The 22,302-nt window shown below is 42.0% G+C and overlaps 1 protein-coding gene across 8 annotated transcripts in view; it reads left to right on the forward strand.

The window, feature by feature from the left end:
• Positions 1 to 22,302, forward strand: part of GRIP1 (glutamate receptor interacting protein 1) — a 346,924-nt gene that overhangs the window by 36,297 nt on the left and 288,325 nt on the right. The gene's annotated exons all lie outside the window — the stretch shown is intronic.

Consider the following 22,302-nt stretch of genomic DNA (forward strand, 5'->3'; position numbering starts at 1 on the left):
AAGATATTTCAGAAGCTGCAGCTGCTATAAAATGTGGTTGCAAAGCTTTTAACAGTTCCCTAAGAACTTATCTTATCAGTATTGAAATAATGTGATTTGTTGACAGTTTGTTTCTCGTCCCAGTTTAGGATGCCAATGCTTAATACTTTAAATGATGCCAGTCCAAAGTACATTAAAAATAATAAAAATCCTGTCCTTATATATTACCATCTTGTCCAGATAGTAAGGTGATTTTCTGTTGCATTTCTTCAGGTCTGAAGTCATCCAAAGTAATGCAGATGATAAACCATAGAGGGGGCACTTCTAGCTTTGTCACTTTGCTTTGAAGTCCCTCCTCAGAGATGCTTGCCTGTTGCTTTGGTATCATTTAGGTACAGTATTAGGTATTGGACAAAAGCTATCTTATTCTCAGGACTTTTAGGAATTTAATATCTGCTGTTTTGTTCTGTTTGGTTTTATATCTATAATTAATTTGGGTTTAAAGGTTGATTTTGTTCCCCTGTAAACAACCAAGAGTAAATAAACAATTGATAGGGCATATTGTATCAACTTTATAAAGGATAGGATGATAAATGATAGGATTGTCATACTTTATAATGGTAGAATGCTGAAAATATGTTGTAAGTTAACTTTGGCATCATTTCTACTTAGTAATATTATGTGGCATATTTAGAATATATCATTAATTTTATAAAGCCTGGTGCAGAATTAATTCTGCAACATGTATTTGAGAGTTGATAAAAACATAATGTTTGCTGGTTTAAAAGAAAAATACCATTGCAGTTCCTTTGATTTTAATATAAGAGATTTAATAATGTGCTAAACCCTTTTACTGGGATCAAGTGGATTTGGTTAGATCATTTCCAATGTGTGTTACTTTATTTAATCTAATCTGCAAATATTTATTGGAGGGTTTATTTGTTTCATTTTTCGCCACAAAGATGACTCACTCATTCTGCAGCAGTAAGCCATATACATATTTTATTCATGACCAGAAATTGTTTGTTAATATTTTATCTTTTTAAGAGCGCCGTGCTTCTAAATCTAGCCTAGTTGAGTTTCTTCCATGTATTGAGCCATGGTGGTTTCTGGGGGAGAGCAGTGGAAGCTGCGGTAGGTAAGTCTTAATAATACTTCTGCACTGCTGCTATCTCATTCTGAATAGTTACATTTTTAACAATTCATCTGCCCTTCGCTTTTCCACATGTAACCACAGTTGTGACAGCAGGCAAAATTTCCAATGCATTCATGTCTGCAAGACTGCATTCTAATTGTGTGTTCAAGTCCGAGCACAGTAGGATTTTAATAGTACTACTACAGCGAAATAAGCATGTGAGTGCTGAGTCAACAAATCACTCAGAGAGAATTTTTCAGCAGACTGCCGGCTCATGAATTGTGCTACAATCCATCATCCCTCTAACCTTTCTCCCCCCACATCTTCTATCTTGAGAGAAGTTTAATCTTCAAACAGGATTAAATTAACTGGTATGCAAGTTGTTGTTTTTAAATGAAGTCTTTTATTCATTATGTTTTCTTTTAAAAAAGCCTCTTGTCATTGGACACTTATCTATTCTGCAAGGTAACTAACAAAATGAGCAATCAACCCCCAACCGCTCAGAACAAATGAGATACACAACTTAACATAATTTTGAGCAAGCTATATTTTGTGAGGCATTTCCTCCCCTGTCTTGTTAATTGATAGTCTACAGGGTGTGACTTGAACTTCTTTAACTGATTGGAATTGCTAATTAACACTAAGGCTGGTTCAGGTGTTTGTAAGCTGTTCTATAAAGAGTGTCCCAAACAGGCCCCAAGGATGTAGCCAAAGTATGTTTTTGCAGATGTATATTTTACACACATGCCATTTACCTTGGAATAAGCCCAACAGAATTAAATACAACTTCTGATTAGACATGGTTAGGATTGCCCTGTTAGGGTGATACCTAATGCTAGTAGATAATTATTGTACTACTTCAGACTACAGATGTAGGAGTGCATTTTGAGTTCTCCCACACATTTAAAAAGTTTCCTGCATGTAGAAACATTTAACACGTTGGGTAAACAGTGGTGTCAATTTACTACTCAGACACAGAATTTTGTTCATGGGGGAATTAGAAATATGACCCTCCAACCTGCAAACTGAAATAGTAGAGGCCAGAATTCAATTACCTTGGTCTGCCACAGGCTTTTTCAATCTCGGCCCTCCAGTTGTTTTTGGCCTACAACTCCCATGATCCCTAGCTAGCAGGACCAGTGGTCAGGGATGATGGGAAATGAGTCTCCAAATATCTGGAGGGCTGAGGTTGAGGAAGCCTTGTCTACCACCTTGTTCTCCATAATACATAGAATACTTAAGCATTAGCCCCAGCATGTGTGCAAATAAAACTATGTCCTGGCAGTGATGTGCATCAGACATGCACGCCTAATCCATGCCTGTTTTGGATCATACCTGGGGTTGCACTCAGAGGCTGCTCGGACCACTTGAGATGGAACAATTTACATATATTTTATTTATTTTATTTTTGTAGCTCCCTTTATCAGGTGTGATCCCCTGGTGGCTTACAAACTAGCCACTTCAACATTAAAACTAGACATTAAAACACAGTGGCCTGGTTCATACATAATGCTAAGCCATGATTTGTTTAAGCCATGATTTGTTTTAACAAACCATGGGTTAATCACAAGTTGTCCCACAAGCGATCAAAGAAACCATGGCTTCTTTGTGCAAAGTTGGGCTGATATTCATAAACTTTCAAACTTAAAAATGTGGTAAGACAGTTTTACTTCATTCTGATGTTCTGACCACATTGGGAATGTGTTACAGCCTTCCCCCTCTTCCTACCATATGTGCACTGATTACTCCCATCACTTCCTGGTTTGTAGCAATCATAGTTTACGATGACTTGGAAAAACTGCAGCTACCACAATAGAGACCCATATTTTAGCCAATATGGGTCTCTATTGTAATAGCTGTCTTGCTCCTATAGATGACATAATTTCACTGTTGTTATTGCCCATATTATAGCATACCATTATGTACCATCTGATTGGCTCCCAACTTTGAGGTTGTTATTATCTCTGTCCTAGGCCTTCTGCACTAATCCTTATCATAAGTTTTATATGAGCCTATTTCCAAAGAAAAATATTCTTAATGTATTTACACGCCAAAACAAGAAACGTGGTCTAAAAACTAGCTCCTGTTAAAGCCCAGGGAGTACAGATTACAGAAATAAATATTTGGTGTTTTGACTTTAAGGATGTTATTTACGTCTGCTGCTGTGCTCAGTGACATTCCAAAGGGAGTTGTAAGCCAGAGACAATAAACTGCTCACAACAGACCACATTAACATTGTTGTTTCTACAAGTTAAAATAAGTCATTTCATATAAGTGATCCCACATCCCTCTGCCCTTTTCCATTTGATCAAATGCATATTGGGGATATGTGGAGGAGATTGTCTAGAAGCAACATTTGAGTCTAGCTAACCAATTTCCTCTCTTTATTCTTAATCCTTATGTTATGGTATTAAAATTACTCTCCCAGAATGTAAGGAGTGGGGCCAGCCTATAAAAAGAAACTAGTGTTTATTTTATTCCAAAGCAAGATAAGGCCTTCATGGAAGTGACTCCAGGTGCTTCTGTTTGAAGATCATTCATCCTAGGAACATACAGGTCATACAGGTGGGCAGCTGTTCCTTGGACCTTCTCCCTCCAGAGTGTGTGATTGGAACAAACTAGAGTTCCTCTTTAGAAAAGGGGCCATTGATTTCAGTACCCCTGATTATATGCTCTTTAGATGTTCCAGTAGCAACATGGGATGTGCTTTCCTGTTGTGGCTATAACATTTAAATGCTCATTTAAAGGTTGCTAGGCTATGTTGAAAGGTTAAACATGGGTTACTAAGCTGCAGAAAACACAGAAGTGGATTTCTGTTGCTCTCAAGGTAGATTAATGTCACTGGGCATAAAGCAGTTCATGTTGCTTTTGAATTAAACATCAAACAAAAGAAACACAAAAGTCCTAAACCTTGCTAGATGTAAGTGGATGTCTTTATGTAGAAAAGAAATAACCTTTTGCTTGAAAATTAGATACATTTTTTTCAACATTTTGGAGTGGCTGAGCCAATATGAAAGGTTCCTTCTAATTCAAAGCTCTCTCTCCCCCCCCCCATGTGTGTTTAGAGGTAGTGGGGGACAAATAATGTTGACAATCAGTACCCTCATTGTTCTCACACATTTGGTCCTACATGAAATACTCAAGATCAAGTTCCATCAAGTCTGCTAAGTTTTACTTCCAAGTGAGTGTTCCTAGGACTGCAACCTTAGTTGCATCATTTAAATAGTTATTTTCCCAACCACCCTTTGCTGTTATTCAGGATCAAGATGGTTATTTAATTTCTATACCACTTAATATATTAAAAGTATCTGTATGTAGTGTACAAAGAAACTGAAGCAACAACAGAGAACTTAAACAAAATACAAAAAGGCAGTTACATACAAAAATGATTACATTAATGCAATTTTACTAATATATAAAGTGCTTTTGTTCTGGGGGGATGTAGGGGTACACATACCCCTAAACATTTTGTGAATCTAACAGGAGAAGAAACAAACAAACAAACAAAATAGTTTCTTCTCTAGCACGTGAATCGTCAGTTCCGTTTAATAGCATGGTGAATAATCAGTTCTGATGCTACACCCAATGGCGGCCTCATTTCCTGTCACGGTGTTTCCTGAGTCTCAGATGGAAGCGAGTGTTTAATGTGTGAAGCGGTGTGGAATGTGGATCTGTGGTGTTTTATTGATGAACGTTTGGCCTCATTGAGGGGGCAATATTTCAATATGAGTAGGACAATAGTTGCGGACTCCAACAGCAAGCAGAGGAATCGGGAAGGTACCTCATATTACACAACTGACAGCTCACAGTAACTTACACATTGGCATGAGGTTGTGTGCACTGAGGTAATGCATGTTCTTAGTTCTTTTGTCCATTTACTGTATTTATTTTCCCCGATTTGAACTATAGAATGGTGGTTTTCTTGAGTCAAAATGAGCGTACCCCTAAACATTTTTTTTTTAAAAGCACTGAATATATAAAAATTAATATCAGTTCATTTTCATTTGGACACATCTCCCTCTCTCAGCTTTCAGGTTCTCACCCACACCACAAACAAACTCTCACCTGACCCACAAAAGTCTCACAAGGAGGAGAGTTCCTGGAAACAGTGAACATCGACCTGGTTTTCTCACTCTAGACTTGCTTTTATGGGCAGGTCCAAGGAGGATGGGACTTCCTCAGGCTGCCCACAGCCATGTCCCATTCAGCTGCACTCTCCCCTCCCAGTTCCAGGTACAACAGGTTTTAGATGCCTACTCTTCGCTGGAAAGCATTAAGCATTAAGAATATCATCTTTTGTTGTGGTTTGAGGCACTTTCCCTAGCATGAGCAACATTAAAAGTTCCATGTTATTTGCATTAATTTAACACAGCCAGAACTTCCATAGCCGTTTGGTCATTGACACATTATTACTGCACAGCATGGCGGATTTGTACGTGCTGTGGTTTATGTGTGCCAACTCTTTCCCTTTGCCTTTGACAGTCCAAAGGGGGCTTGCAAGTGTGTTTGCCTGAATATCCTTGCAGTCTTCCCTATGACGGAACCCCAACCATTCAGGGCCCCCAGGCTAGGGGAGATGTGTATGCATGTTCAGCCGAACACACTTTAACAAGCTCCCTTTAGACCTTGCTGTGTGGCAAGATTGTGGATTGAGGGATGTGGAGCTGGTATGTATAGTCCATCTCCTACAGACATGCTTACAATATTATATAGCACCTCAAAAGTACTCTGTCTGAAGGAATTTCAGTATTCGCTGACTTAGAATCAGATTTCACCACAGGGGGAAAAATCAGAAGATCATCAGCCTGTGAAGATAACTTGGAAAGTGTTAACTTCCTGCTAGTTTTATGTAACCCTTGGGCCAGTTCATAAATTATAAAAAGGGTTTTCTCACTTGACTGATCTTCCCCTCAGACAACCTGGGAACCAATTTTGACTATGTAACTAGCAATACCATTCTCACATAAGGAGAGTATAACACTGGTATCAGCCATATATTTACTTCCAACACCATACAGGATGATAGTAAGAACAATTGATTCCTTTCCCTCTGCCAGGTTTTCCAAGTCTGCCTTGTTTATTGCAAGTGAGCAGTTGCAAAAATCCAAGTGGTAACTCTTCCGTCTGGGTGTTCTTACTAAGCAAGTAGTAGGACAGATAATCTGGAATGTGATGAAAAGTGTTGTCTTGGATTTCTGTTTATGGTTCCATTACTTCTCTGGCTCTTTTGCATTCCTTCCCAGTATGCAAAGGGACCCCTCCTGAGGCTTGGATTGCATACAAAGGTGTTTCTTCCTTTAGGTGGTTATGACTCATACTGTGTCTTCCCTTAAATGTGTACATTTACCACATCAAAACCAATGCACTGTTTGTGTCATTTGCACCAGCCCTCCACCACCTGCTTTCTGCCTTCCTCTCCCGAAGAGAGTTTTTATTGTCATATTTGCTGAGTGGGCAGTACCCAGAAAGGGAGCTGCCCTCTCTTCTGTTATCAGTTACTCCAGCCCTTTATTTGCAGTAGAAGGGAAGGCGCACAAGCCTATTGCTGATTGAGTGTGTGTCCTTGCTGTTTGACCCTGTTGCGTTTGTGAGCAGGAAGGTGATTGGTCACCCCTTAGATCACACTAAGGTGTGATATAAAAACCATTCTAAAAATGCTTTTTTTAAAAAGCGTTTTTAAAAATACATTGAATTTTCTATAAGACTCACTATCGCCATCTTGTGTCACATGGTACAGTATATTGCACTTAAAACATACTTAAAGTGTTTTATTTGCAGCTGGGGTTGCCTTGCCGCCCAAGCTAGGCAACTGTGGAGGCTCTTTCCCCATTTAAGAGTGCAAGTGCCCCTCTCTTAAAGATCCAGTGACTGGCCAACCAGAGTTGGTAGGCACCTCAAACATCATTTTATAGCCCAACCCCGTCCTCATGCTGGGAATCCACTGCTACAGCATTCATTTTAGGTATCCCTCTGGACTTGACTGAAAAACCTCTAACAATGAAGAGGTTCATACTGTCAGGAAGTTCTTCCCAATGCTTCTAGGAATCCACTGAACAGGGCAAATTTAGAGCTACAGTATCTCTGTATATGGAGGTTCCCTTTAGTGATCCTGGGTACTCTCAATAGATCTACCCCCATGACTGGACTTAATGAACTGTAGCCATTACCTTTTCTTTCTACATTTTCCTCACTTCATAATGGAACTTATGATAATTCTGATTCACGAGGGCGTGACTGCCAATGCATAATCACATCCCCCCCCATTCCTTTCTGCTTATTACATATGTATTATAATCTTTTCAAAGGGTAGATCCATTTCAAAAGCGCAGTTTAATCATTCAACTTAAAACCATTTGTGCTATTGTTTGTTTAAACGCTGTTGTTGTTGTTGTTGTTGTTGTTGTTGTTCAAGCAGTGCACTGGTGCTATAAATTCTAGCTTAACTTTTTTATTTATATTATCTGCAATAGTAATTTTATTATAGCACCCAATTCAAATTGTACTTGGGCACTTTATGTAACAATAAATACCGTAAAGTCATTAATTTCTCTCTCTTGAAAAATGGAAGCGGATAAAAACAGCAGGGAAACACACTTAAGATTTTAAGATATTGTTTTGGGCATCGGTCATGTTAAGGAGAAAACAAGCTATGAAATCTGTTCAGGGTCAGCAGGCAAGCAGCAGCAGCTTGTAAGCAAACAGGTCAGGTCAGAACTTGGAATGGCAGGCTACAGATCTGAAACTTAGGAAAAGCATAGCAGAGCTGGACACAAGGTTAGGGCCAGCTAGTTAGGTAACAGTGTTGGTCCTGCTCTGCTCAGGAGCCTACTGAGAACTGAAATCCTGATGCAGAGTGGCTGTGCTTTCCTAAATACTAACGGTTCCTGGTCATAGGGGAAGAACTCTACTTCTGAAGATTATGTTGAGGAATCTCTTTATGAACCTGCTGCTGTCTCAGGAAATAGCATGGTATGAGCATGTGTTGCCAGGAGCTGATGGAATTTCTCAAGGTGAGAGAGACTTGGTGGTTATGAAGGTTGTCATCTCTGCTGGAGGGTGCTTGCTTTTTCTGTGGGTGTCTTTGTATGAGCATTTCCTCCTCAGTGTGGATTCCTGAGATGGACTTCCCCAGCCCTGCCACATCCCTCAGTTCCCCAGAGTGCCTGCTCTTGGATTTGGAAAGCCCTGCACCAGGTCTTTGGTCACATGACATAGCCTTGCATAATCAGATGAGCTGTCTGGCACACTATGTGGCCTCATGACGCTTGCTGTACCATGTTGGCTGCCCATTCACTGGTTCTGGTTACGGCATTTCCATATGATGTTTCATGCAATGTGTAGTTTCATAACATCTTAAGGAAATACGGTGGATGAAGGACAGCTGGTTAACCGCTGCAAGTTGCAAATAATGCCGTGCAGCAATGGGAAAGGGAAGGAAGATCCAGAGGAATAGCCTCAGCAGGCTGGTTGGGGAAGACTGATTGCTGGCGTCTTAATTGAGGCTTGATGTTAAAAGCGCTTACTCCGATAGGCCCACACTGAGTTACTTTGGGGCAAGTTCTCTAGTTGTATATGAGGGTTTTTTTTGAGGACAAACAAAATAAATATTTTAAAGCACTTAGAATGTTTCCTTTTCCTATCCTACTTGTTATGTGTTATATAGAAGTGCAAAAACATTTTTATGTGCCAGATAAATGACTGAGAATTATAGCTTTATAGAAAAGAAAGAAAACTAGAGTACTGAAGCAACAAACACCAGCCTTTCTCTCTGTGCCACCTCCATCTTCTGTCTCTCAGCCACCATGCTTTTGTATGATATGAAGCACATTAGTAATTGCACCTCATCCTGAGTGCAGTGTTCCCATTCATCTCTCTGTAGATAGTAGCAGATGTGCCATTTACACACAAGTGTTTATTTTGGTGTTGGTATGAGTACGCCAAAATCACATAAACGAAAAGAGGCATAATACAACTTGAAAATGTATGCCTTTAATCTCAGATATGCAGACTAATTTGCCTTTAAAAGCTACTGAAATTACATTGAACTCAGACAACTGCACACTTGTGGATAATAATGAAAATTCTTTGCAAGACTGTATTTACTTACTTTTTGAAGTGGATTGTAAGAGCTCACAGTACGTGGCTTTGCTTTTCATAGAGATGGGGGAGAAAGTTGTTAGGGTTAGCATTTTAATGTGGGGCTCCTTTATTTGGGCTTTCTGAACCAATATGTGGATTGAAACAGCTATTTTTCAATAGCCACACTTTCCCTAATTTTTTGCTGCAGTTCTTTAACAACCAAAATGGTACAAAACAGGGTATATTAAGGAAATGTGATTGTAACATGCTTACATTAGTGAAAATAAGGCACAAAATTCAATTCTATTAGGAATAGTGCTCACAGAAATACATTATGTTTGGCAAATATACATATATATTTGTTGAAATGCTCATGAAAATGCATACAAATTTCATGTGGACTTTTTTGTTTTAATTGCAAAGTGATATGGAAATGAACAGAATTTAACTTAAGATTGGAAAAATGAGAAATAGAGAGAAGCCAGAATTGACAGATGTATCAATCCCTAGTTCTTGACTTAGGAAGTGTGGGTTTCTAAAAGTGCAATGCATGTCTACTTAAGAAGTGAGTTCAATGGTATTTGTTCCCTGTTATGTGTACAGCAGATAGCATTGCAACCTAAACGTTTAAGATAGAGAGAAGCATGTCCTCATTCTTGCAATTTCCAAACTATATGCTGGGGCATGGCTGCATACTATGAGATAACTACTAAGAGTGCTGCAATCAATCAATCAATCAGTCAATCAATCAATCAATATTTTGTTCAGTTTCGGTTTCAGTTTCTGTTAATTGGTTCTCGTGAGAAACTTGCAGATTCTAGCTTCACCAATTAACTCCAGCTGGTGGCAATTTACTCTTGGCAGAAAGCCCAGGTCTGCTTGACCTAGAAACTACTCGCTCTGATTGGTTAACGAGCAGCACTCAACTCTGTTATCAAGGGATTGCTAGCACAGTTTGGTGTGAGGTGTGTTAGGAGTGAAGTGCTGTGTATGGTTATGAGAGAGAGAGAGAAAGAGGATTTATTTTGCTTTTATTTGTATGCAGAAACTCTGCTGGTTTTATTTTTCCTTTTAATAAATCCTGTAAATAGTTCTTCTGAGTCTAGCCGACTAGTCATTACTGCCGCAACTAGCTTCCTCGCTGTGCAGGAAAACTCTGCTACGTTTGGGCTAAAGCCAGTAGGGCTATGCCTGACACTCCAAAGTTCCATGAGGTTATGGGCATTGTGCTGCCAGCCTGAGTTGCGGTGGTGTCAGCATCAACGGCGTTGGTTCCAGTAGTTCCAGAAGTTGTTGTTTCCTGGCTGGTTCCTGACCGTGGTGAGCTGGTGACGCAGCGGACACAAGGACAACAGCTGCAGCGTGTGAGTGCTGGGTGCTGTGGTTCCTGTTTTCTCTCTCGGTGGTCGTGAGTAGCTGGTTCCGGGTTCCAGGGACATCGCTCTCAAGATGACCTCACAACCAGTTCAGATGGCTTTTGAGCGTCTGAATGACTCCAATTACTTGCTGTGGTCGGAACGCATGCAGGCAGTGCTGCAGAGGGATCGTCTCTGGCAAGTGGTGAGTAAGTTTCCTACGAAGCCTGATGATGAAGACCTCGATAAAGACCAAAGAGCAAGGGCCACAATTGTCTTGGGGCTGGAAGATTCCCAGTTGCCGTATGTGAGGGGAATCAAGACAGCTAGAGGTGTGTGGCAAGCACTTAAAGAACTCCATGTGCGTGAGACAGCGGTTTCCAAGCTGTTCATTCGCAAGGCATTGTACAAGGCAATGTTACAGCCTGGGGTTACAATGCAGGAACACCTACACAGTTTACAGTTAAAGTTTGCTGCGCTCCAGGAAAGAGACTGTGCGTTAGACCAGCAGGAGAAGGTGGCTATTATTTTGAGTTCTCTCCCGGAAAGCTGGGATAATTTAGTTTTGTCTCTAGAAGGCATACAGGAGCATGATTTATCAGTCAGTTACGTTACTGGGCGTTTGATTGAAGAATGGCAGAAGAGGCAAGAAAGGTCGTTGGCTGCAGAGGCTTCTACAGGTGGACGGTTTGGAAGGAGTTCTCATGCCGTGCCAGAGGTGAAGCAAAAGCAGCGTACTGGTGAGGAGTCAGCGTTTGCTGTTAGGCATTGTTTCCGATGTGGGTCTTCAGCGCATCTAAAACGACAATGTCCGGAGTTGGTCAAGTCTCAGTTGCCGGTGCAGGAGCAGAGACGAGATCAGCAGCAGCAGCAGCAGCAGCAGCGTAAAAGGAAATTCTTCAAACGAAAACAGTCGGCTCAGCTGGTGACCGGCGAGGTCAAGAGTGCTGATGAGAAACAAGCGGTCTGGGTGGTCGATTCGGGAGCGTCTCGCCACATCGTGAATTCAGATGAATTATTTGTTTCCAAGAACTCAGCACAGCGCAGCCAGGTGGCTCTAGCAGACGGAAGTACTTCCGAAGTGATTTCGGGGGGTGCAGTTTTTGTTCCTTGTCTTCGTGAATGCCTGCAAAATGTACTTTGTGTGCCTTCATTAAGGAGCAATCTGATGTCTGTAGATTGTTTGCTGAAAGCTGGGTTTAAAGTGTATTTTGAAGGAGACAGTTGCATTATTAAGAAGGCTGGTGAGATTTTAGGCACTGCTAAGTCAGAGGGAGGCTTGTTTTGGCTTAAAGCAGGATCTCAAGTTGCAGCAGTAGTCAGTAAATCTCAGCCTGCAGTGAATAACAAAGCTATACATGACAACTGTGTGCACTTATTGCATAGGAAAATGGGGCATGCTTGCTGGAAAAGTGTACTAAAAATGTCTGAATTGGCTGATGGGGGTAATTTAAAGAGTTGTAACAAGTACCTTGATTGTAATGTTTGTAAAAAGGTTAAAACCCACAGAGTCTCTTACCCCAGAAGCGACAGAGTTAGTGAGTCACCGCTACAGCTGGTTCACATGGACGTAATTGGTCCATTTGCTGTAAGCAGGGGTGGATCGCGCTTTTCACTAACAATTGTGGATGACGCCACACGTTATTCTTGGGTTTTTCCCATGAAGAATAAGGGTGACGTGTTCACTAAGTTTAAAGGCTGGGTGGCATCTGTGGAAAGATTTCTGTCCATTAAGCTCAGAAGGATACAGACGGACAGAGGTGGCGAATTTATGTCAAATGCCTTTAAAGATTGGTTACAAAAGCGTGGCATTGGGCATAGAAAAACGAACGTTTTTTCCCCAGAGGAGAATGGCGTTGCAGAGCGAAAAAACAGATCTTTACAAGATATGATGTTTGCCATGCTTGATGATGCTGATTTGCCCATGTCTTATTGGGGGGAGAGCATGCTCACCGCGTGTTATCTCCAAAACAGGCTCTTTCATCAAACAATAGGTACAACCCCGTACTTTAAATTGTTTCAGAAAAAACCTAAAATTGACCATTTGCATGTGTTTGGATCAAAAGCCTGGGTATTAATTCCGAAACAAATGAGGAAGAAGGGAGATCCTAAGACCAAACAGTTAGTGTTTGTGGGTTACCAGGAGCTGGGAAAAGGTTTCCGCTTTGCTGAAGGGACAAATGGCATTGTGATCTCCAGGAATGCCAGTTTTTGTGAACATAGTGGCTGGGAGAGACTACATGCCAATACTGAGGTTTGGTTTGAACCTTCCCAGGAGCTTCATGACTCTGAAGGTAGACACAGAGAATCAGAGTCTGAGGGGGAGGAAAGTTCAGATAAGAGCTCTCAAGAAAGTGGAGTTAGCCAAAGACCAGTTGCTAAGCAACAAAAGAGAGGTCGTAGTTCTGAGGAGGAAAGTGGGTCAGAAGAAAAATTTTCTCCCAGAAGATCTAAAAGACAAAACAAAGGAGTGCCTCCAGTGCGTTTTTCCCCAGATACTGCAAATGTGTTTAGTGTAAGTGCAGAACCCAAGAGTTTTCAGGAGGTGTTAAAGTTACCAAAAGAGGAGGCAGAGCTCTGGAAACAGGCAATGGAGGAAGAGATGTCCTCTCTGAATGAGCACAAGGTTTTTACACCAGTAGCAGCGCCTGAGGGGGCAAAGATTGTAGGCTGCAGGTGGGTGTACAAAAGACTTAGGCCCGGTTAGGACATATCTAGGGTTGGAAGTGTGCTGGGCCCAAGATGGCAGCTGCCTAATTAGTCAGCAGAACAAAGTTAAACAACTACTGACTACATACAGGATGCAGGATTGCAAAGGAGCAGCGGTGCCTATGGATCCAGGTTTCATAAAAAACACTTCATATAGATGAGAGTCCTGAATTTGAACACCCTGATGTATATCACTCTGTAATTGGAAGTTTATTGTATCTAGCACAGTGGTCCAGACCTGATATTAGCTACGCAGTAGGCATATTAAGTAGATTGGTCTCAAAACCCACACTAAATGCCTGGAAAGGGGTAAAACAAGTTCTGAGGTATCTCAAACAGACAATTGGCTATATGTTACAATTAAATTCTTCAGAGGATGAAATGTTGAGTTGCTACTGTGATAGTGACTGGGGAAATTTGCCAGATAGAAAATCTGTCACAGGACTAGTTATAATGGTCGGTGGAGCTTTAATCAGCTGGCGGTCTCGCAAGCAAGACGTTGTAAGTGTGTCATCAACGGAATCAGAGTACGCCGCATTGAGTGAATTGTGCAACGAGGTGATTTATTTCAAGCATTTGTTAACAGATTTAAATGTGAATTGTGGAGAACCAGTACAAGTTTACATTGATAATCAAGCTTGTATAACATTAAGTAAAACAGAGGGTTTCAAATCGCGTTCCAAACATATCTCTGTAAAATACCAAAATGTACGTTGCTGTGTACAAGACAATGTAATCACCTGTACTTATGTGTCAAGTGAAGAAAATGTAGCAGATGTGTTAACTAAACCATTGGCAAAGGTAAAGAACAAGCGAATGTGCAAGGGTTTAGGTTTGCTGGAAAAATAATCTCCTACATAGGTGTATTTGGTGTTAATTGTTCAGCAGAATCTGTGAGGGGGTGTTCAGTTTCGGTTTCAGTTTCTGTTAATTGGTTCTCGTGAGAAACTTGCAGATTCTAGCTTCACCAATTAACTCCAGCTGGTGGCAATTTACTCTTGGCAGAAAGCCCAGGTCTGCTTGACCTAGAAACTACTCGCTCTGATTGGTTAACGAGCAGCACTCAACTCTGTTATCAAGGGATTGCTAGCGCAGTTTGGTGTGAGGTGTGTTAGGAGTGAAGTGCTGTGTATGGTTATGAGAGAGAGAGAGAAAGAGGATTTATTTTGCTTTTATTTGTATGCAGAAACTCTGCTGGTTTTATTTTTCCTTTTAATAAATCCTGTAAATAGTTCTTCTGAGTCTAGCCGACTAGTCATTACTGCCGCAACTAGCTTCCTCGCTGTGCAGGAAAACTCTGCTACGTTTGGGCTAAAGCCAGTAGGGCTATGCCTGACACTCCAAAGTTCCATGATATTTAAGATAAATATTGCCTTTGAGCCAAAAGTATTTATATCCACAGAGGAGGTTCTGCACTGCATCTCTGTGTGATTTACTGCTCTTCCTTTCATCCAATCAGACTCCACGAGGGACGGGTAATTTTGCTATGTCACTGCAATCAGTTGATCACTTCTGTTTTGAAAATGCAGCAGAATTACTTGCCTCAGAAACGGCATGCCCAGAAAAGTGATTTATGTAAAAAAAAGGGGGGGAGGGGGGAATGTCTGTTGACACACTCCAAAAGTATCTTTCCCCAGAAGGAAGAGTGAAGAGTGTCTCTCCGGTTCCTCAAAGATGAAAAAAGTGCCAGAAGTTTGGGAAACACCTAATCCAGTGATGACCAAACTTGGCCCTCCATCTGTTTTGGGACTACAACTCCCATCATCCCTAGCTACCAGGACCAGTGGTCAGGGATGATCTGAATTGTAGTCTCAAAACAGCTGGAAGGCCAAGTTTGGCCATCAAAGACCTAATCACTTATATACACACAGTCATTTTTATTTGCAATCCTTTTGAAATGATTTTTGTTTGTACAGTGGTACCTTGATTCTCGAATGGCTTAGCTCCTGAACGCTGCAAACCCGGAAGTAAGGGTTCTGGTTTGCAAACATTTTTTGGAAGCCGAACGTCCGATGCGGCTTCCACTTGACTGCAGGAAACTCCTGCAGCCAATTGGAAGCCATGCCTTGGTTTCGAACGGTTTCGGGAGTCAAACCGACTCCCGGAACAGATTAAGTTTGAGAACCAAGGTACCACTGCATTGCGATTATTAAACTAGAATTTCAAAGTTCATGAATATGGAAAACAGACATTATAATATGAACTAAGTATACAGTAATAATTTAAATAAATGATGTGCATACATGATAATGTGCATCTGTTCCTTTCTCAAGAACATATATTCTGCTGTAAAATGCACCTTGCATTCTTTAATTTGGAAAGCAACGTGAAGCTAGAAACCTTGAGTAAAACATCCAAGTTGTTCTCCAAAGTAGTCTATGCATTTTGAATATTAATTCTTGGTAGGAGTCATATCATGAAATCTCCTAATTGGCATAATTTGATACTACTGAACCAGAAATATATCTGAGTAATAAATTAAAGCTGACAAATCTGTCACAAAGTATAGATTTTAATAGAAACTTAATATGAGCTTTCATGACTTTGTCAAATCCAATCATATGTCATCAGTTAGCTCTAAAGCCAGACTATATGATAATGGAGAAATGCAATGTTAACACATTTTAAGAACCAATAAAATGGATTTAAAGAAAGGCTTGTGCATTTAGTTAAATGTTTGTTTTAATTGGAAAAAACAAATGTTTATATCTTATAAAAATGTATGTACTCCTGTCTATTAATTACTAAGAGAATGATTGGCCAAATAAGTAAGGTCTCCTCAATGAGGTATTCTGTTTAGCTCAGCTGATTAGCACGTTCTGTTGGTTGGTTTTTGCAAATAGATAGAACTATAAACTTTAGCTAAACGTAAGTTTTTAAAAATTTAACAATTAGCCAAATTTACCTTGCTATTTTCAAAAGAAGCCAGATATCTGCAGCCTCTGTTGCAATGCTCTAATGCATTGTTTCTCAAACACCGGGGTTGCTTATGCAACAATGAACCCTGGCCACATACTGTTTATGGCAGGGGTAAGCAAACTTTTTCAGGAGGGGGCCGTCCACTGTCCCTCAGACCTTGTGGGGGGCCGGACCCAACCTCTTCCAAAAGCACCCCCCTCCCAAAAGGACCCTCCACCGCTGCTACTCACACCGCAGCTGCCAACTGCATCGCATCACAGAAGTCAGTCCACATGCAGCAAGGCCTCTGCACCGTGCTGGTTTAGCGGGGGGTCTGACTGAGTGGGCAGCAAGGTTTGCAGGCCGGATTAAAGAGCCCGGCGGGCCACATCCTGCACATGGACCTTAGTTTGCCGACCCCTGGTTTATGGCGATGGTAATGTCCCAAATTACTGCATGAATCTCTTTTGTAAAATAATCTGAAAGAAGCACTCTTGCAGATTAAACACATATTCAAATCAAAGAATTGATCTGATAGTTATCATCGGCATAGATTTCTCTTGAACTCATCAACAAAGGACAAGCTATGCAAAGAAGCAGCCTCTGTGCACAGATCCTATTGCTGGATCAGGTCTGAACTGAATGCATCCTCTGTGGTGTGTGTGAAAACCTATGCATCTTGCCCCTGGGATTTTCTGTGTAGCTGTGGATTAAGACTCAGCTTGGGGGCTGAGCAGTCATTTGGTGTCTCCCTTCCTTCTCACTGAATCATTATTTTTATCAGTTGGAGTGTGCTGTATGTCAGTATAGGTGTGGCCTCTTCCACGTGTGAAGCTCAGCAGAGTTGGCATTTTCATTGAAAAGGAGGGCTGACTGAATTGGATCCATATCTAGGTTTGTAAGAAATGGCCATGCTAGTCATCTTAAATCCAGAGACTTTGTGCTAGCAAAGTCATTTTTTTCCAGTTGATACACTGACCAGTTTTTAATGATGTTTTTCATTATTGTCAAGCAGTCATGATCATTGGGTTCACAACCTTATCACCTCTATATGCATGTGTTAATATAGACTCTCCTCCCTGCAAGAGAGGGGAGTGGTTGTGGCCGGGAGCCGGACTCTGCCTCAAGCAGGGGGCGTTTGCCCCCTGCCTCCCACTCACCTGGCTGGCGCCCACGCCCTCGGCCAGGCACCCAACCAGGTGCCTTCAAGGGGGGGGGCGTGTACAGCAGCCTAAATTGCTGCGGCGCCAGCCTCCAGGCCTCACTTTTCATTGTCCCGTCGCGAGTCACCCACCCTCCACTCCCTTAGAGCAGGGTTCCAGTTTTCTTTTGGCCTTGCTATGGACCTTTGGTTGGTCGCCCTGGTTGTTCGGGGGGCCTGGTAGGAATTTTTTCCATTTGGCATTAGGCTTTTTGGTTTTTTCGCCTACCTCGTAGCAATCGTCACAACTTTCGTGGTATTGGTGGGTAGGTTAGGCATTGGAATAATGTGTTGTGGTGTCGAAGGGCTAGGTGTGGCCATCGCCTATGCCTTCAATTTTTGGGTATTCCGTTAAAGGATTCCGGCGGTCGTGTATTCTGTCCGATGCCTGCGTGGCGGGAGGCCATGGCACGACCCTCGGTGACATCAGGGGAGAGCTTATAGTTGGATTAGCATCAACAGGCTCCACCTACTGGTGAATAAACCCCCCTTGTTTTTTAGACTCACCCCTCTCCGAGTGGGTGGAGTCAGCTGACGTAATCCAATGCCTAAGCCAATACCTTTTCACTTGCTGTAATCAATAAAGTTGTGGCCTTTTCTTGCCCATTAACCTTATATCACGTGTCCTTGTGTTTCATTCCACTGCGCGGGGTACGGGTCCTCGAACCACAAATCTATTTGATGTATACTAAGAAAAACAAACCCCTTTTTTTTGTTCGCTCAGCTATTTTCAGAGTAGTGATATTGCATGCGCACATCAATATAAAGGTATGAAATTGTATTTTATACTGTGTGTGGATACACAGATCATATATCTACGCTTTTGATTCCTTTGTATGCCACCAAGGGATTTCTCAATATCAAGTGGGTTTATAAGTATTTTGTCTGTTTATTTGCTTACACCAGATTACCAAGGCTGCTGCTTATAGTCTTTCTCTGACCATATGTGGAACTACACTATGTACAATGTGGTACTTCTGGCAAGGAGAATCCCTGTAATCTTAACAGAACTTGTCAGTCAGGCAACTGAGTGGTTCTGAGATGTTGTCACAGACTGTACTGATACCTTTTATGCAATATTGAGGATCTGTAATCTCTTTAGGAATTTTAAAAAACAAGGGTAATGAATTGTGACACTGTTTCCTCAGGAAGATCTTCCTTTCTGTTTTAATGTCTGCTGCACTTGCATTTGCTGACACATGTGTCCTGGGGAAAAGAACAATGCTAAAGAAACATCTAATTGTGACGATTCTGTGACATGACAAGAGATCAGAGTATATACGGCTGATGGGCCTCACGGTGATGGGCTTCCACAGGCAAGTTCTGGAATTAGTTTTATCACTGGTGAGAAGTGTGTGCATAATAGATCATGCAGTTCTAATGGCAGCAATGTGGGTTTTACACATTTCTAGAATGGGGTAGGGATTAAGACTTGGAAACATCTATAGCTCTCTTGTATTTTCAGTATGGTTTGGCACACTGCATTTTATGTAAATTACATGCTGCAGTGCAGTGTAAATATTGCAGTCAAGCCATCCTTTCCTTTTTGTATCCTTAGTGCACTGAGATCTCTATGCTAATTGTCTGCTTTCATGTCCTGAGCTAAAAGGGTAAAGCCCATAGTAAGCATAGCTTTATTATGTTCATTTTGCCAGCATGCGTCTCCAGTTTTGCACAAAGGCCTCATCCCTCCAAATACTGAAGCATGGCACTGTTTTGATTTGTGGGATTTTGTGGACTCCTCAGAAATAAAAGTAGTTTATTAAGGGAGAGGGGAAACAGTCCCCCCCCCCAAATCTGGCATCATCATCATCTACATTTATGTATGTACAGTATTGCTTTTCCTCCAAGTGGTTCCTGGTTGGGTACATGCTTCTTACCCTTCCTCTATCTTTTGAGTCACCCAGTGAGCTTCCTATCTGTGCCTGAGTGAGATTTGAACCTGGGTCTTTCCAGTCCTAGTCCTGCACACTAACCATTATGTGACATTGGCTCCCTACTAAGTAGCTGCTTTCCTGAGTACACAGGAAAGAGGCTTGCCTAGATTTGAAAACTTTTGCTTTAATATCCACCTGTTAATTACTTCTTCCTCTCCATTCCTCTGTTGTTATCCATCTCCCGTTGTCTTCTAAACTCTGCAGGGCAGGAATCAATTTCTGGTGTAAATACCAGAATATCCTGGTACCATACTGGTAATATTGTACAGTGGTACCTCAGGTTACATACACTTTAGGTTACATACACTTCAGGTTACATACGCTTCAGGTTACAGACTCCGCTAACCCAGAAATAGTGCTTCAGGTTAAGAACTTTGCTTCAGGATGAGAACAGAAATCGTGCTCTGGCGGCGCGGCAGCAGCAGGAGGCCCTATTACCTAAAGTGGTCCTTCAGGTGAAGAACAGTTTCAGGTGAAGTACGGACCTCCGGAACGAATTAAGTACTTAACCCAAGGTACCACTGTATAATAAACCATTAAATGCTAATTTACAATTCCTTTCTTTGTTTGGCTCTACACCAGTGTTCACCATCCTTTTTGGACCAGTGAGAACATTTTGAATCAGTGCTGGGCCCCAATCACAAAATGGCTGCAATGGGAGATGTTACTTAATACAAAATTAGATAGGGTACCATCATTGCTGCTTCTCCCTGCCGTCACCCAGAATAGACTCTAGTTTACTATGGGAAAGTCAGCTGTATTCTGCTGCTTGTGACTGTGGAGATGCAGCTTTAAGGACACAAGACCCTGTTTTCTTCAACACAAACCCTAACCTAAAGTTTGGGCTTTCACCCTGCATCCACTTCCCTGGGGGTAAGCCCCATTCAACGTAAAGATATTTATTTCTGAGTAAACTTATTTATAGAAATATTTCTATACTATAAGATACAAATAAAAAAATAAAAAATAAAAATACAGATAATCTTTAAGGTGACTGGCTAATAAAAAATAAAACAGCTGTGGAGGATATCCAGGATATCTGAAAATCAAAAGCAAGGATTCCTGAAGAATTTCTGCTGGAAGACTATTCCATAGCATGAAACAGACAACACTAGATGCCCAACTAATGCTTTTGGCCCATTGGGTCTCTGTAACATGGAAGACAATTAACATCTGTCCTCCAGATGATCTCAGTGATCAAGTTGGGATATATGGGCTCAGGCAGTCCTTAAGGTATCCTGAGGCAAAGTTGCTTAGAAGAGTACCTGCACATTTTGCTTCATAACTTTCTTTTTAGGATGGCTAAATACTTGCTCTGAATCAAGTTTTGAGCCTGGGCCCATGGCCTGGGGGTACTCTTGAAGGTGCGCCCAGGGTACTATACAGATGACCTCTGCTCTACATGGTCAGATATGAAAAATAGGAATAGGGTAAGTGGCATTTTGCTCTGTGGGTTTTCTTCCAGAAACATGAATGGGGTTGTTAAGGTTCCCTAGGGGAAGGGCTACAGCTCAGTGGAACAGTAGCTGCCTTGCAAGCAGAAGGTCCAAGGTTCAATCCCCAGGACGTCCAGGTAGGACGAAGAAAGTCCCATGTCTGAAATCCCTGAAAGCTGCTGCTGGCAGTGTAGAAGGCACTGAGATAGATGGAGCAGTGGTATGAGTCAGTATAAGCCTAGGTTCCTCTAACAGTAAGATTACTACTGTTATTAATCAGCAGCACAAACTGTAGACGTATGCTCCCCTTTAGGAGTTAATTTCATTGATATAACATCAGAAGTAATTCAGTGTGTTTATGGTGTTGGAAAACTCTGGTTAACTAAATTATTTTCTTAACGCTGATTTATGAGGGCCCCTTTTGCCCTGGAAATGCTCTCTCCCATGCTATGGTGCAGCTGTGCACTACTGCTATTAACTTCTATGGTATTTAGTCATTTATTAATACTGCTAGGGAACATGATCAACTCTTGTGGCATAGAACTGCTATCCAGAAATACATCGTTCTATTGTTCATGTTATTTAAATGCAAAAGATTTTCTCAGCTTCCATCTTTGGGTGGAAGTTTTCTTTTGTTATAGAGTGGTGTGGTTTTTTTTGGGGGGGGGGGTCTATGGTTTTCCAAGTTTCTCTGGAATATTGGAAAACTCTTGAATATTGTTTGAGCCAGATCTAATTTGCCAGTTTCTTGTCATTTCACTTCTTGAAAGCAGGGTATGCTTCTTTATATGATCCTTTCAGGAGCTTTGGAAACTACCTTACACTGAGCCAGACCATGAGTCCATCTATGTAGCTCAGCACTGTTTACCCATGGGCTCCCCAGTTTAGAGCTCACTGGTACACAGGGACGCGGACTTAGAAAAAATATTGGGGGGGCCCGGGAAAGCTCATGAATAATAAATAAGCTCATGAATATGCAAATAATGTGGCTCCGGCCCTAAATAGGGCAAGCCACGCCCCCCCCAGCCAGCCGATTGGCTGGCTGGGAGGTGTGGCCAGTCGGGATTCCCCTGTTCTCGCGGGATTTTTGGCAGTGGCGGTGGTGCTGCGAAGCAGCGAGGCAGGAGCCCCCGCCCCCGGGGATTCCCTAATCTCGCGGGGGACGGCCGGGGCTCTCCGATTAGGGCGTGCGGCTGGCTGGCTGGCGAAGGAGCAGGTGGGGAGGAGGCGGGGGACGGCGGCGGCGCTCTGCTGGAAGGGCGCCCGCCCGAGATTATTGGGGGGGCTGAGCCCCCCCAAAATTTTTTTGAGGGGGCTCGAGCCCCCTCAAGCCCCATGGAGTCGGCGCCTATGCTGGTACAGATGTCCACAAAGGCTTTCCCTGTCATTTCTGAGAGTCTGTGTACCCCTGGAGGCTCCCCCCTCCCCACTATTTGTGCTCAGACCAGTTCACCCTTACTCTCTGGTAAATGCACAAAGTTTAATTATGCACCCTATCCCTCTGATTGGATGCCTACTCTTCCCTTCTCAATGCTAGTCAGAGGAGCTTGAGACTATGAACTGCAGTGGATGT

Source organism: Podarcis bocagei (assembly GCF_964188305.1).
Source record: "Podarcis bocagei genome assembly, chromosome: 10".
In the NCBI taxonomy this organism is placed as follows: domain Eukaryota; kingdom Metazoa; phylum Chordata; class Lepidosauria; order Squamata; family Lacertidae; genus Podarcis; species Podarcis bocagei.